Genomic DNA, 17,109 nt, shown 5'->3' on the forward strand with positions numbered 1-17,109 from the left:
TAAGTAAATTAAGCCAAAAGATTTCTCAAATACAACTTGCAGTCAAGTGGAGACTTCCAGAGAGAAACTTACGTGGAGGGATCCTATTTCTAGCCATTTGGTCGAAGCACCTGAAAAAGGTCATATGTTGCCCGACACCTACCGGCCTTCCAGAATTATCTGCAGCCAGGAGAACGCCGCCGCACTGAACTCCCTGTAGCATGGCCGTGCCTTCTCCTCCTCCAGGTGGCACACCTGTTGGCCAGGTACCACCCGTCCAAAGAAGAGTCCTTCCCTTCCAGCTAATGCCTGGCGGTGGTACCCACGGAGGGACGGGTGGCGAGGAGCTGAGAACCGCACTTAAAAAAATTGAGTCCAGAGGACGTTCTTACCGCGCGGATTCACGAGAACTGCCATCTGATGCTCGGTTTGCTTTCTCTATCTCCTACACTGGTTACCTCATTTCCGATGAAATTAATGATCCCGAATTAGCGGCGAGAGGAGTGCGCGGGTCGTCTACCCAGGCTCGAGTTGGGTAGTTCCGTGCTCCAAGCAGATTTCCGGACCTGCAGAAAGAGAAAGGAGAGCAGGGTGGTCACCAGCTTTCACAGGCAGGAAAGGTGAGGGTGCACGTGCAGACGGGGGGTTGGGGGCAGGACCCTTAAAACTTTCCTGAGTTGCACGCCAAGGCGATCTCCGTGGCTCGGTGGGCTGGGTTCCAAAACGCCGTGGCTAAACCGGTTTGAGGGTTAACGTGCGTGAAGGTCGGAGTCAGCCCTTAGAGGCTTCTCCGCACGCCCGGGACGAAGGGAACGTCGGGATCGGAACCGGCCCACCTCTCCTTCCCCAGAGGGGATTTCACGGGCTCCGGTTTGCAGCCCGGCACCCCTCGGAGAGTCCCTCCAGGGTGCCTGAGTCGCGCCCAGCCTGTGCCTTCACAACTCGATGCAGGGACCCGGGGAGGCGCGCGAGGACCGACCGGTCACCGCTCCAATTACCTCATCGCTTTAGCTCCCCGCCCCTTTCCCAAACCTGGAAGAACTGTCCCCTCCGGTCCCGGTCACCACTCCCGCCCCGCGTCCCCCGCCCCGACCCCCCCGCCAACTACGATCCCGAGCGGGTCTCGGGGAAACGCGCCCGCCTCCTCGGGGGGCTGCCGAGCCCCGGGATGCGCGCACCCAAGGGTTAAGGGCGCCGGCCGGCGGCCGCGCCGGGCGCTCGCGGTGCTCAGAGCGGCTCGCCCCGCCGCCCCGCCGGAGGGTGGCCCCCCCAACCCCCCCCACCCCCACCGAAGTCGGATCCTTGAGCTGCGGCGGCGGCAGCCAACTGCTCCATATTTGGCTTCTATTACACATTTACATACTGGAGCGAGCAAGCGAGCGAGCGCGAGAGAGCGCGAGGGAGGGCGGGCGGAGGGAGGAGGGAGGGGAGGAGGGGGGAGGAGGAGGAGAGAGCAGAGTATACCGCAGACATCATTTCTACTACAGTGGCGGAGCCGTACAGGACCTGTTTCACTGCAGGGGGATCCAAAACAAGCCCTGTGGAGCAGCAGCCAGAGCTACCGCAGCCGCAAGACACTGTTTCTCTCCCTCTGCCCCCCCTTCCCCACGCAACCCCAGATCCATTTACACTTTACAGTAAGTGGCTATTTTTTTTTCTCCTCTGATTCTTTCTCTCCCCCCTCCCCCCATCTCCTTCTCCCCTGATTTAGATCAAGATCCCCCCCCCCCCCCCCGCTCTCCCGAGAGGGGCAAAAGCAACAACCAGCAAACAAACCCCAAACCCCATTCGGCGGCACGGAAAACAGCTGGAAGAGGAGCGAAGGAAATCGACGCGTCGTGTTGTGTTGTGTTGTGTGTGTGTGTGTGTGTGTGTGTGTGTGTGTGTGTGTGTGTACATACACCCTTCCCCGGCTCCAGCCTCCCGGGCCGACATCCCCAGCTGTGGGCGCTGAGACTACCGGCAGGGGGGTGGTGTGCAGGGGCCGGGTGGGCGCCCGCCGGGCGAGGGGGCGCGCCCGGGCGGGGGGCGCGGGCTGGCGGGTAGATCCGCGGCGGCTCCCCACTACGGCGGCTGCTGGTGGGGAGAGCCGTGTCCTCTTCCCAGGAGGTGGCGTAGGGGGGAGGTGACGGCCGGGGGTCGCGCTGCCCCCTCCTCCCTCCTCTCTTCGCAGAGGGCGGCGAGAGCGAGCAGATCTGGAAGAGGGCTGGCTTTACCGCGGGGGCCGCCTGGCCCCGGAGCCCCTGGGGCGGGGGTCTCCCGGCGGAGGCCGGCCTGGGCCGGCGCGCGACTGCGGACCGGGAGGGTCTGCGCCCGCGGCCGGGCCGGGACTTTGCGCGCGCCGCCGGGCGGTGGGATCGCGGGGGGAGACCAAGGGAGGTGGGCGCAGGGAGAGCAGGCGCGCGGTGCCGGGAGCGCGGCCGGAGTGGCGGTGGCGGCCCGGGCGGCTGCCGCCGCCGCCCTGTTGGTACGGCCGCTTCCTGATCATGTGCAGCCGCCGCCGCCGCCCGGGGCCGGGAGCCCGCGAGCGCCCCAGCCCGGGCCGGCGCCCTCGCCAGCGCCCGCGGCCGGAGCCGGGAAGCCGCGGCAGGCGCTGCCCTGCCCGCGCCGGGAGTGAGCGGCTGCGCGGCTGCTGGGAGGGTGAATGAAGCCGGGAGGAGGGGAGGGGGGCGGCGGCGGCGCTGCGGGCGCTGGGATGCGCCCGGAGCCCCGCGGCTCGCTCACTCTGGGCCGGGCCGGAGTCTCCGCCACTCCCGCGGCCGCCGCCGCCGCCGCCTCCTACGTGGTTCCAGCGCTGCGCGCAGGCCGGTCCCACAGAGGGCAGGGCAGGGGGCCGGCCGGGCGGAGCGAGAGGTCAGGCGGCGGCGGAGCGCGGCGTGAGTGTGTGAGTGCGTGCGTGCGTGTGTGAGTGTGTGTGTGTGTGTGTGTGTGCGCGCGCGCCTGCGGGGGAGGGGGCGGCCGGGCCATCGCGGTGGGGAGGGGGCCCCGCCGTGGCTGCTGGGCTGACTCCGCAGCGCCCCGACCCCTCCTCGGCCACCCCCGCCCTCAGGCCGCCTTCCTAAACTCCGCGGCTGGTGCTTTCATTTTATTTCAGACCACGTAGGGGGCTGACTGGAAGCGATGGAACAATTCAGGTTTTCTAGGGAGATTGAGCAAGAACCTTAGTGGGGGGTGGAAGTAGGGTGGTGGTGGAGATCCTGCCAGAAAACAAACAACAAAAAAATCAGTTTCTAAGGACTAGTGGGGTTCGGTTCAATCCCGTGGCTGCTCTGTTTTGTTTTGCTTTCTTGGTATATAATTCTACAGATAAGAGGGTAATATAAATACTTCGAGAGATTGGGAAATTGCTGAAGAGTAGTAAGGGCGCGCGCACACACACAGAAAGCCAGTCGGAAGCTGGTTATATAATGCGCGATGTGGCTAAGGAGAATGGCAAGCTATTTTTATTTTGTTTACCGTATGCTGTGCAGTAGGGACTCCTCCAAACTGGTTCTGTCCCTGAAGAGATCCTTAGCTTCCCTGTGAGAGCCACAGGGTACAATTAGCAAAATTAGAAGACCCTATTACACCCACAGAATAAAAACTAATGGCTTAGAGTGGCATGCTCCTTGCACATCCTGGCGCTTGCACGGGAATGTGTGTATGCAAATAAGTTCTCCTTTGGCAATCTCGTAGTCACATCTCAATGACATTTGTGTTTTATAATGCAGGCTGCTCTTAATATTTAAACATCATCGTTACATGTCGCTCGCAGCAGCGGGTACTTGATGGGTTATTTTTGGGCACAGCTAGTTACTTTTTCGACCGTGTTAGCTAAGCCATTTCATTCGGGTTTCTGAGGAACCCTACAGTTCCTGGAAGCCCCCGTCTTAAGCCCACCTTGTGGTTTATTTGGTGGGTGAGGGTAGTTTGACACGAGCTCTTTTTGGAATGGAGCGTCTGCCTGAGGAAACCACCAGAGAGGAGGAGGAGAAAACCCTGCACATGAACTCTTGGAAAGGGATTGCACTGTAAGGGCTAATGCTATGGCATTTAATCTCCTCTGATCGCCCTCTAACTGTGCCTGCATCAGTCAATATTTTAGCAGCCCCACAGATAAATGGGCTTGAGTGCCACCTTCTCCAGAAAGCAGAGGTCGAAGGGCTCCCCTGAACCTTCCGCCTGCCTGCCTTTCTCATCTCGTAGATACCTGTCAGCGGGTGTAGGTTTTCGGTGCACTTACTCCATCCCTGATCACTCATGTAATTAGATCAGGCTGCCATGGCAACAGACAGTGTTCTCCCGTCCATTCAGGTGGGTTTGTCTGTGCCTGGACTACTCCCAAGTGTTTGATGCACAGTATTTGTGCTGCCCCAACCAGATGAGAGACTCTTTTTACTCTTTCAGCCGCATCTTCTTCTTTCTGTCACTTTCGGATGGGAGACGCTGAATGAGGCTTCTAGCTGCTCAACTTTTATAAAGGAGACCAACAAGCTGTGCTTACTGGGTGCAGTATGTAAATGCATCTCCCTAGACCGTGAAAGGAGCCTGACAATCCTGCTTGTGAACACATCAACAAGTATTTGGTGCTTGCTAGAAACCTTTCAGAGCTGACGAACTGAGGAAAGCAACCTTTCTCTTGCAGTCTGGTGCCTTTGGCCTTGCAGGCACTTAACCCTTTCAAGTGCAAAAGAACTCATCCTTTAGAACCCAAGCTGCGAACAGCGGGGTTTTCTAAAGGATTTATTCAGCGGAAGTAATTTATTTGAGAAGGATATCCCCGTTGTCATATTTAAAAACTTTATGGCCATCCTAATGACAAAAAAAAAAAAAATGCTACTGGAAGTAGACAGTCATTCTGAATGTATTCATTCTTAACTTGGATTTCTTGGCCAGGATCCTTACCTTGGAGGTAGTAAGTTAAAAGGTTTTTGTTTCAGGTAAGAGATGATACAGGCCTTTAGCTGGTAGACTGATAATGTTTGGTGCTTTTGCACAGTAATTTGTACTCTATTTGGGGGTAAAATTTAATGAGCATTTAATAACTTAGTGAACAACATTCTGCTCTTTGCATTAGGTGACCACCTTAATGAGCCTGCTATGCAAAGAAAAATAATACTGTTGGGGAAAAAAAAGGAAAGTAGCTTTGGTTGCTGAAGCTCTGTGTTGCTCAGGCAATCCAAATAAGGGGGAGTATTTTAATTACTCTGATATTTGAAAGAAAAAATAATTGAGAATAATAATGTCTGGATGTCTGTGTGACCCCGCTAGTCAGTTTACAGTTTTACAACCCCATAGCTAAACTGGTAAATCCTTTTTTTTTAACCTCTGGGGCCTGGATTGAGAGAGCTGCTCAGTGTTCCTCACAGAGGGCTTATGAGTTTCTACCCTTTAGTGAGTCTATGCAGTTGGTAACATGATTGCGACCTGCTCAGATCAAGTGTTGCTGTGTTTAAAGCAAGCCATTATTTCTAGGAGGTAGGAGGTAAATAGATGGGAGAGGCAAGGATATAAAATGAAGCACAGAAGTTTACGTTTTACACAACACCTTGGAGGTCCTGAATTACATATTACTATGTACAGAAAAACACTTTACTGGCAGCCAAATGTGAATGTGTATTTTTGAGTGCACAAATAAATTTATGTTAAAATAAGTATGAAAAATGTACTTGATTGGGAACTGTGAAAATCAGTATCTTCCCCTTCCCTTCTGTATTTCGTTTTAAGAGGGTGTGATAAATAGAAGTGATATTTAATCAGGAATATTATAACTAGGCTTCCTGGCCTCTAAATTGTCTTTTACTCTTGCAAATAGATTCAAGAACAACTCTTCAGCCATCAGACTGTACATGAAATGTCTGTAGCTGGCCTTATGTTTCAGTAGGCCTAACTCAGTTGTCTGGGGGGTCCCAGGAAAGGCCAGCCTTAAGAGCTTATTAAAATATTAATAAACATGCTTCTGTGACTTCTTGTTTTGTTGTCATTACAGAGTTTGATTCACATTCCTTTTGTATAATGTGCCTTTATTTTTTTTCCATTCTGAAATGTCAAGTGGATTTTCTGTTTGCGTTTACCTTGAATGACAGTTTTTGATGACTAACGCGTGGTAACACCGGCTCATTTTGTTTCCTATGAGAAGTTAGTCAATAAACATGTTTTTACTAAAAGCCTGAAATTTAGCGAAGGTAGGAGTGAATGTTAATTCTTTAAACTATAGTTGTCTGCAAGTAACACATAGTTTCACTTCTGAAAAGCTTAAATACGTGCATGTGTAAGATGACATAGTGCAGCAAGACAGAATATTATTTTTATGGGGAGACAGATGATTTGATTTCCATTGCTTTATATCTTTTGATATGTGCAGCTTAACTGCTTCAAAGAGCAGATTTAGTTCTGCTCATACTTCCCAGCTTATCAGAAGCAGGCTCTCCTTATTTTGTGAAAAGCATCCAAAATAAGAAATCATAGAAATCCCAAAAGAGATAGTAATTTCTGTTCTAGGGCGTTCCACACAGGACTGCCCTTTTTTTAAAGAAAGAATTTTGTGGTCCTCAATTACGCTGTTCAGATTTTAATTTCATTTAATTCAGTTTAATAAAATACATTCAAAATTTCTTTAAGAGGTGATAAGTGTATACTCTGTGCTAGTTTTAAGAGAATATTTTCAAATGTTGGCTGAAAGAGTTGTAATTGGATCAAGGTTTTAAAAATATGTAAATGCTTAAAATTCCAGGAGTAATAAAAAGGCTTAGGTAAATAATCTTTAATGGTGGAAACAGTTTTCAGAAATCTCTTTCCTATTTCATAATTTATGTATCTTTGTCTTTGTCAGTGTAGCAGTATATTTTATAATCCTTATAAATCTGAACTTTTCAGGCTAATGTGCTGTAAATATGTGTACTACCTATTACCACCTCAAATGTACTAAAACATGTTTAGAACTATTAAAGACAAAAAAGCAACAAGCATTATATTCTCTTTGACATTTTTGATGGGAGCAGAACTGTTTCACTGACTTTTTTAAAATATAACTTTTAATGCCTCCCATTTGTGAAGTAATGGAAAAGCACTGGTAATGGCAATAACGCAAGCAAACATTGGATACTGAACCTGAAAATTACTTTTCAGAAAACTCATTGTAGTGTAATCACAATTTGAGGCTTCAGGGGGCAGAGGCTCCCTTGGTGATGGCATTTGGGTTCAGGCTAAGAGGAAGTTCTCTTTTTTCTACTTAGGTGCTCTTTAACGGATACCTTTTGAGTTATCTATCAGAAGTTTTTAGTCATCACTGTTAGAGCTGCTAACCTGTAAACGCTTATGCTTCTAGCATTCAAAGAAAATCTATTTTTTTTGACCATGTAGGGCACATTTTCTTTTACTGCACCCTTAACTTTGGCCTACTCTCCCTGAAGTATTGATATTTTCTTCTGTATCTGCATTATTTATATATCATCTCCTCTTTACTGACTGTCACATCAGTATCACTTAGGCCACCTTTCTGTCTCCCGCTATTTATAGTATTGTGTTATGTTGCTCTGCTGTGCTTTTTAAATATTAAAAATTCCACTTTTAGTAGATATATTGTCTTAAACAGTCTATAGGCTATTTTATTGTATGTTGTCTGTACATTTTTGCAGTGAATCCATTCTGCCTTGCTTTTATTTTTGGTTTCTTCCCTCTGATAGAACACAGCAAGTTATTTTAACTCTTTAGTTACCCTAACCAGTGTAGCAACACAGATGCTTTTGGAATAAGTAGGCATACCGACACGAGAGTAAATTAATATTTTACAGCATTTGCATCATGTTTGACTGTTCTCTGCACTTCAGCAGAATAGGAGGAGACTGTAATTTGGACTCTATAAAATCTTATCTGCCAAGTGATAGGTAAATAGGATAGTGGGCGCACACGTCGATACACAAGCCAACACTCTCAATCGTTAGCTCATAAAGCAAGCACTCTGCAAATCCATGGTACCTGCACATTGTTTGAAAATGATGATCAAGGATTTTGAGGCTTCATTTGAGATGTTACTAGATAAAAATCAAGATCACCCCCTGGCCCTTAAACCAAGTACTGTGTAAGAATAAATAGAATATGGTGAGCTTTTATTTAACTTGGCCACTATTAATGTTTGTAACTCAACAAGCTTCTTACTGGAGGACTTGTCTTCCGAGGACTTCAGAGATGTGATAGTCTAGAAAGGCTTCCTTCTTTCTCTACACTTAACTGTTTGGGGTTTCCCAGGTGGCGCTAGTGGTGAAGAACCTGCCTGCCAATGCAGGAAACCTAAGAGACAAGAGACTTGGGTTCGATCTATTCGGAAGACCCCCCTGGAGGAGGAGGGTGTGGCAACCCACTCCAGTATTCTTGCCTGGAGAGTACAATGGACAGAGGAACCTGGTGGGCTGCAGTCCATGGGGTCATAAAGAGTTGGACATGATTGAAACAACTTAGCACACAGGCTTAACTGTTTACCTATGGGGAAACCAAGGCCTGGAAAACTTCCTTCTGTGTATCAGTCTCTGGCATGCAAAAGATGCTTAAATAAATACTTGGTGAATGGATTAGCTAGAAGTAAGAATACTTTGGCTACTATTCATTACTTTGCAAAGTGTTGGAAAGCAATCGACATTATTTTCCTTTCCAGCTGGGCTGTGCTTTTAAAAATAGTGAGTGTGTATGGATGAAAATAATCATGAGATGTGTTGCCATGTACCCAAGGCTAATTGGCTCACTTACCTGTTTACAGATTATTCACATTGAAGATCATATTCATAGCTCCAGAATAGTTTCTTTCTGACACCCAATATAATCCTGGGCCTTCTCCTTCCTACTGTTACCTGGCGTGGGCTTAGGAAACCCAAACTAAATTTAAAACCAGCCTAAGCAAATATGCAGATCAGCTCCAGTAATGAAAGGCTGAAAAAAAAAAATCAGTCCAGCAATGACGAGTTTGGGGATTAGTTTATAATAACTGTGCTCCTGATTCTATTTAATGTGGACAGTTGGGAACTACCAGTATTTAAAAATATGCTTTGAATAGATAGAAAAGTATGTTAGCCGATCAAGTCCTCAACTTCTTCCGTTTCTATGCATAGGTGTTTACCTCACAAAAACTACTGCGAGCGCCAAGCTCCCTGATGGAAAGGTATATGGAAGATTCATTCATTCTCTTTCATTCATCCATTCACACATTCACTCATTCATCCTACAGTGGGTAATCTTTACTTAAACATGCTCAAGATGTTATGACAGAATGAAAATCAAGTAGATGTACATTCAGTAATTAAATCATTTAAAGTTCAGTGGAAACTCTAGTGAGTATATGCATACTTAAATTTTTTTTTTTTCTGCATTTGATTCTTTTTTTCTATCCCATTAGACTGGTATGCTAACAACTGTGCTCTGTGTCATGATTGTGCCTAAAGTTGCATGTTGATAGTAAGATATGCCTCATGAAAATTAGACTTTGGCTCAATTACTATTCAGTCCATGCCCATTTCCACCTGATAGTCCCATGATGACCAGCATGTGTTTATGAGGTGATTCGTTAGAATCTTAGAGAAGAGATTGACAGTAGCTGGCTCAAATGGAGAGACCAAGCTTTTAATTTGATTGAAGGGATGACCTTTTTGCGTGTTGGCCTCCCTCTGAGCCCTGTTGAATCAAACCAGACCTGCCTTTTGAGCTGGCTGGTGCCTGTGTAATTCTCATAAAACAATGCAAAATTTGATGTTCTTGAAGTTTAGATTTCCCTGCATGGTGTCTTCAGGTGTAATTATTATTTTTTAAAGCCATTCGTGCTGTTTCTCATTTTGGATTTCCTCTTCTGCACCCCCTGGACCATTGCAGGAGGATCCGGCTGCAAATCACCGAGGTGTTCCATTCAAGTTGCAGATTTGTCTGTCGTCTTTGGACAGCAGTCTCCTCCTCCACGGCTGCCTCGGGGGAGCCCGACACCCATCAGGTGAGAGTTTTGCGATGCTCTCTGGTTTCTATCTGAGGATAAAGTCTGGCCTGGGAAAATCGCCTACTAGTCGTACTTTAGCACTTTGCAGACTGTTGAAGATAATTGTCTTTGCAAACTGTATTGTGTGGGAAATTGAGAAATTGCAGAGGTGTTGTTTTTTTTTTTTAAACTTGGATTAAGGTATCCTCTTTTTTTATTTATTTGGTTGATGATGTAGTCTGCCTCTGTCTTTCCGATGGTTAATTATTGTGTGCTGGGCTTGAGCTTGATTGTTTTAATTGTCACCTGTACTTGGAGCCGATGAGCAAGTTTTGCTACCAAACGGTTATCTTAAGTCATTGTCTCCACGTTTTAGGTTGTGGTGGTTGTGTGACTGTGGTGCAGGGAGACAGCTTGTTGGTTCGGTAGCAACCCGTGTTGGTTGGATCTTGAATTTCTCTGTGTCTGTTTTGGATTTGACAACTTCCTGCTTTCTTCATGTACAGTAAATTTTTCTGACCTGGAGAGTCATACAGACACAGGGTGGATGCAGGGTTGATGACTCATGGCTCTCTGTTGAAGGGAAGACTGCCTGCCTAGAATCAGGAGAGCAGGGGAAGTTAGTTTGAAGTTGGGGCAATAAGGGCTTGGGAACACTGGTATTTGCAACCGGAGGAGATTGTGAAATTGATCCCCTCTTTCTGTTTGCCTTGGGAGTAGTCCTGCTCCAAGCTGTGGAAATAGACTAGTTCAGAGGTTCTCAAGCCTGGCAGGACACCAGAATCGCCAGGAGAGGTTAAAAAAAAAAAAAAAAGAAAAAAATAGAACCGGGACTCCACCCTAGACCCACTGAATCCAAATGAACCGGAATGGTCTTTTGGAGTCACACTGACGTTCCACTGCTGTGGCATGGGCTGGATCTGGAGGTCTCTGGGCAGCTCTTCCCAAGTCATGTTCTGTTTCTTTCCCTGATAAGTTGCACCAACCACTTTTATCCAGCCTTACATACAGAAATCTGGATTTTCAGCTCATGTTTAAGAGACGAATCCTTCTTTTATCAGAATGTTCATTTTGAAACTGATTCACTAGATTTCTTTAAATAAAGAACTTGCCCCCCTCCCCTGACACCGTGGCTTCTAAGGTCCAGTTTTTTAAGTTCTATATAAATTCCATGGTATTTAAAATAAGGACGCGGGGCTCTGGAACAAGCCTGTCTGAATTTAAGATGTGGAACTGCCGCTGTGACCCGGGGCACTCCTGTAACCTTCCCGGGCCTCAGTTTCTTCATGTGTAAGATGGAGATCGTATGAGAACTTTCGCTAGGCCTGCTGTGAGGTTGGAATGATGTAATATTTGTATCCTGGGCAGAATAGTAACCTGGTATATGGTTTATGATCCATTTAACATAAGCTATCACTGTGAGCATGTGACTTGTCTTGACAGGGTGATTGTAACGTTCTTGTTTGGTGATGGTTGCTTCTTAACCATAAGTGACGAGGAGTAAGTAAATATTCCTGTACCTTGGTCTTTGGACCAACACTGTGGACATTTGCAGCCCTGCAAAGCCAAAGGGCCTTTTATTTATTTTTCTGGGTTTTGTGTTAGTCTGCCTCGATTCCTGACCCAGGATCCCTGTGTGTTGTTTTTCTACTGTAGGATGAACTGCTGAGTTGCAGGTGTAAGTGAAGTTATTTGTGGTCTGAGTGAAAACGCACAGGCACACTCCTGAATGATTGAAATACGGTGCTTCAGGAAGTGGGGGTCAGGGAAGTCCTTCTGGGGTGCAAGGCAGGGGAGGGAGAAGTTATCACACGCGTCTGTCCTTGTGAAATATGGAACTGGGTACTTTATATTTTATGGGCTGTGGGTTAGGGAGGTGTCTTTGAAAAGGAAATAGAATAACTCCGGAATTATGTGCGGAGGGAAGCCTCATGAGGTCTATAAGTATCAACTCCATTGAAAGGGGTGCAATGTCTTATTGCTAGTTTCTCTCTTAGGGGTATTATCCATTTTAGGCAGAAAGTTCTCACATTGACATTTTTTGGGGAAGTAGCTTAATTGCACATGTGGTTAATACATATGCAATTTTTTTTTAAACCTGCGGTGTTTTAAAGAGAGTCATGTGTTAAAACAAGAATGTCTCAAGAATTTTATTATGAAAAAATCAGGCAGCAAAGAGTCTTGTCTCTCAGTTAGTACGTGAAGCTTATTGAGAAGAGATCCAGGTTTTTGTAGTACATAGTACAGCGCATTAAAGGTTGTAGGAATGTTAGTATTGTATTACTGACAAAGTAGTACAGAGTCACCTTGAGTTTTAAGCAGCTGACATGTCCTGAGATCACATTTAAAGGAAGCTTATAACAATTAGCTAAACATGTTGCATAAATAATGGCCTCATTACAGTTCTCACAATTGATGGCTAAACGTGAGCAGGGAAACAGTATCATTCATGTTGTACTTTGTTATATTTATTAGGTTTTTTTAAAAAATAAAACCTAGATTATAGTTATTTTAGGTTCTAGCTGTTTTATCAATACGATGTTGTTTACCTGCTAAGTTGTGTCGGAATCCTTGTGACCCCCATAGGCTGTAGCGCACCAGGCTCCTCAGTCCCTGGGATTTCCCAGACAAGAATACTGAAGTGGGTTGCCATTTCCTTCTCTGGGGGATCTTCCCAACCCAGGGACCAAACCTGCATCTCCTGCATTGGCAAGCGGATTCTTTACCACTGAGCCACCAGGGAAACCATATCAATGTGATATAGCTATAGCAAGTTATGACTTACCCCGTTCACAGGCACTGTCTATATAAAGAAATGATTCATTCATTTATTCACTGTGAACTTTTTTTTTTTTTTTTACTACTGCACAGAGTGAGTAAGAGCTACCAGAAGGAGGTTATATTCTTCGTGGTCAAGTAGGGGAAAGAAGACATGCTCTGAAATTACTAATACAGAGCAGAAGGGGGTGGGTTGTGCTTTACTGGGGTGGATTCTGACACAGAGGGAATTCAGAAGAATGGTGCTGAGTAGGATGATAGGGAAAAACTTGGAGGAGGAAGCACCATTTGAGTTGAACTCTGGAGGCTGGTTAACATTTCTTTGGGAAGAAATGGAGAGGGCGGAAGGATGACTGTTTTGGTGGCTGGGCCCTAACAGGCAAGTAGCATGGTGTGTAATCGATCAGGCCCTTTTGGCGGAAGCCCAGGTGCTGGTGGACATCTGAATTTCTGGAGTCCAGCAGGCACTAGAGAGTGTGAGAAGAAGATTGCAGGGAGGTCCAGTCTGGAAAGAAATTTGGAGGAGCCACTGGCCTAAAAGTGATCTTTGAGTCTGGGCTTTGGGTTCTTGTGCTTGGTAGGAAATTTACCAGGCAGGCGGGAATGAGTATTCTCTCAGCAATGAAGTCAGCCAGAGTGGCATATATGAGGAAACGTAAGAGGCAGTGGAGGCAGCAGAAGTGGAACACTGGTGTAACCCAGCCTTTGTATGTTTCCTGTTTAAGACCTGAGGCAAAGGGAGAGTGGGTGGAAAAATTGGGATGATGCCCAAGTAGATAAATGAGTGCAGCAAAGTCGGGGGTGGGGGGTCTTCCCAAGATGCTCCAGCACCTTGGAAACTTAGGGCTGAGCTTCAGCTCAATGAAATTTTGTTGAAACCTTTATTCTTTTAAGACCTTAAAAAAAAATAAAATAGAAACTGGAGCTAATTTTAGCCAGATGTAATGTGTGTGTATGAAAATGAATGCTGCTTTTGAAATTCAGCACATGCAGTATCTCTTTTCATTTAAACAAATGATCCCTCTATTTTCCTCTAAACAGTTTTATTAAGAAGATTTTCAGTGAAGCCCTGTACATGTTAACAACAATTCCAGCTTTGCCTTTGATCTTTTCCACCGTGGATTTATTCATCTTGTACGATATGCATAAATCACATTGTGCCACCTACTTGATTCGGGAGCAATTGTTCATTTGTGGTAATTCATTTACTATACTTTGATAAATCACAGCAATATGGGTGTGTTTCATAACTCCCATGTGGACTCTTGAATGTGATGTGTGTGTGTTGGTCTGTTTATGTGTGTGTTTGTGCTTAGTCACGTGTCCGACTCTTTGCGGCCCCATGAACAGCAGCCCACCAGGCGCCTCTGTCCAGGGGATTCCCCAGGCAAGAATCCTGGAGTGGGTTGCCATTTCCTTCTCCAATGTGTGTGAACATTCATATGTACACATATTTATGTATGTATCAGTCAGTTCAGTTCAGTCGATCAGTTGTGTCTGACTCTTTGGGACTCCGTGGACTGTAACACGCCAGGCCTTCCTGTCCATCACCAACTCCCAGGGTTTACTCAGACTCATGTCCATCGAGTCAGTGATGCCATCCAGCCATCTCATCCTCTGTCGTCCCCTTCTCCTCCTGCCTTCAATCTTTCCCAGCGTCAGAGTCTTCTCCAGTGGGTCAGTTCTTCACATCAAGTGGCCAAAATATTGGAGCTTCAGCTTCAGCATGAGTCCTTCCATTGAATATTCAGGACTGATTTCCTTTGGGATTGACTGGTTTGATCTTCTTACAATCCAAGGGACTCTCTAGAGTCTTCTCCAACATCATAGTTTAAAAGCATCAATTCTTCAGTGCTCAGCTTTCTTTAGAGTCCAACTCTCACATCCATACATGACCACTGGAAAAACCATAACTTTGACTAGATGGACCTTTGTTGGCAAAGTAATGTCTCTGCTTTTTAATATGCTGTCTAGGTTTGTTATAGCTTTTCTTCCAAGGAGCAAGCATCTTTTAATTTCATGGCTGCAGTCACCATCTGCAGTGATTTTGGAGCCCCCCAAAATAGTCTCTCACTGTTTCCACTGTTTCCCCATCTATTTGCCATGAAGTGATGGGACTGGATGCCATGATCTTAGTTTTCTGAATGTTGAGCTTTAAGCCCACTTTTTCACTCTCCTCTTTCACTTTCATCAAGAGGCTCTTTAGTTCTTCTTCACTTTCTGCCATAAGGGTAGTGTCATATGCATATCTGAGGTTATTGATATTTCTCCCAGCAATCTTGATTCCAGCTTGTGCTTCACCCAGCCCAGCGTTTCTCATGATGTACTCTGCATATAAGTTAAATAAGCAGGGCAACAATATACAGCCTTGACTTACTCCTTTCCCTATTTGGACCCCGTCTGTTGTTCCATGTCCAGTTATAACTGTTGCTTCTTGACCTGCATACAGATTTCTCAAGAGGCAGGTCAGGTGGTCTGGTATTCCCATCTCTTGAAGAATTTCCCACAGTTTGTTGTGATCCACACAGTCAAAGGCTTTGGCATAGTCAATAAAGCAGAAGTAGATGTTTTTCTGGAACTCTCTTGCTTTTTCGATGATCCAGTGGGTGTTGGCAATTTGATCTCTGGTTCCACATCACGTATTTCTGGGCTTCCCTGGTGGGTCAGTGGTAAAGAATCCACCTGCCAATGCAGGAGACACAGGTTCGATCTTTGGGTCAGGAAGATCCCCTGAAGGAGGAAATGGCCACCAACTCCAGTATTCTTGCCAGGGAAATCCCATGGACGGAGGAGCCTGGCGGGCTATGGTCCATGGGGTTGCAAAGAGTCATACATGACTTATAAGTAAACAACAACAACAACATATATATTTCCAGCTGCTAGCCACAGCTTTGTGAACAATTTGGCTTCTCATTTATGCTTTATAGAAAATACAGAATCAGTGAGCCTTGGCTCTGGGGAGAAAGATCCTAAGACTAGCTCAAAGTGAAGGAGAAGGCTGGAAATTATCTAGCTGTATTGCTGTTACTGGGGACTCAGTCTTAATATAATTAAGGAGTATTTGAGGACTGTTTAGTTATTTTTTAACCTGTGTTATTTCATTGGGCCTTCTGTATTCCCCTAAATGGCCCAGAATGAGGCTGTGACTTACCTAACTTTTATAAAAGACCAGAAGGTTAAGACAGGAGTAATATAACTGGAGAAAACAGCTCAGCAACTCCAGAGGGGTGCAGACAGTGCTGTCTGTAAAGATTTAATGAACATCTAAGGTGTGAAGGGCATTATGCCAGCTAGACCCTAAAGGAAATATAGAGATGATCCATAGTCCACACTTTCTGTGTTTTAACTCTTTAAATCTTCATTGCGGTCCTTCCGGGGTAGTCACTGCTATTATCTGCATTTCACAGGTGAGGAAACTGAAGCACAGAGTGGTTAAGTCACTTGCCCAAGACTGCCCAGCTGTCAAGTGGTGGAGTCATGCTGGGACTCCAGTCTGTATTCTTTGTTGCAGCCAGGCACTGTCTCTCAAGCCCCCAGCCCCGTCTGTAAGAAGGCAGGGTAGTGCCCAGGAGTATAGCATTTAAAGCCCCATGGCAGAGGTGTGGCAGGCTCTCGGAGGTCAGGATCAGGGGTGGTTCACAGGCCTCCTTTTCCAGGCTTGCCTGTCTGTCCCGGGTCACCTACGAGCTGTTTTGCGGTGTTGTTTCTCATTCTTTCAGTTTTCGTCCTACCTCCCTGAGATTCCTATGCACTTTCAATAATTATTAATGGAAGAAAATGATGACCATGGCATATGCTTATCTGTATTTCAGAGGATTGGCTTAAGTTGGGCTCCAAATGTTTGGCGTCCAGAGTCCCAGCGAGGTGGTGAACTTTTGACTCTCAAAAAGAGCTTCTCTGGTTCCAGGTTCCGCTTGCCAGATTTGGCCGATTGGAACTATTTCTGTCTCCGGTTTGAGACAGAAATTCGGTGGGGGGTGGCACCGAATCCAACTCTTAAGAACAAAGCACGCGGTGAAGGGAGGTGACACTGACGTCAGGGAGCCACTGGGAAGCGAGTGCTGGGTCCCCTCCTGTCTCTGCCCCTCCCAGTCTCACCTCCACCGGACCAGAGAGGAATCCTCACCGACTCAAGTCAACAGGATAGAGAAGCAGGATCATTTTTCTCTTAGCCTGCGCAGGGAAAACAGAGAGCTTGTCTTTCTTACGTGGAAGGAAAATTACCAGCGTGGTGATCATTTTGTAACATGTAGAAATATCGAATCACTCTCTCATGCCCTTGTATCTAACAGAGTGTTAGGTCAATTATACTTGCATAAAGGAAAGAAAATTACCATGGATTTTCTTTTTTTTTTTAAGTGTCTTCAGAGCTCAATCTTGCTTTGTAGACACACAGAACAGAAGGATTTGGGATTTACTCT

The 17,109-nt window shown here is 46.3% G+C and overlaps 1 protein-coding gene across 9 annotated transcripts in view; it reads left to right on the forward strand.

Annotated features, from left to right (window-relative positions):
• The first annotated feature begins 461 nt into the window (after positions 1-461).
• The window catches only part of ATXN1 (ataxin 1), a 405,775-nt gene continuing 389,127 nt past the window's right edge, over positions 462-17,109 (forward strand). For 8 of the 9 annotated variants that reach the window (XM_061147568.1, XM_061147571.1, XM_061147564.1 and 5 more), the window contains exons 1-3: positions 462-599; positions 1,467-1,616; positions 9,814-9,928. The gene's annotated coding sequence lies outside the window, so the exon portion shown is untranslated. The remainder of the gene's footprint in view (positions 600-1,466; positions 1,617-9,813; positions 9,929-17,109) is intronic. The other variant, XM_061147570.1, reaches the window with a different exon arrangement.

This window comes from Dama dama, chromosome 7 (assembly GCF_033118175.1).
Source record: "Dama dama isolate Ldn47 chromosome 7, ASM3311817v1, whole genome shotgun sequence".
NCBI lineage: Eukaryota > Metazoa > Chordata > Mammalia > Artiodactyla > Cervidae > Dama > Dama dama.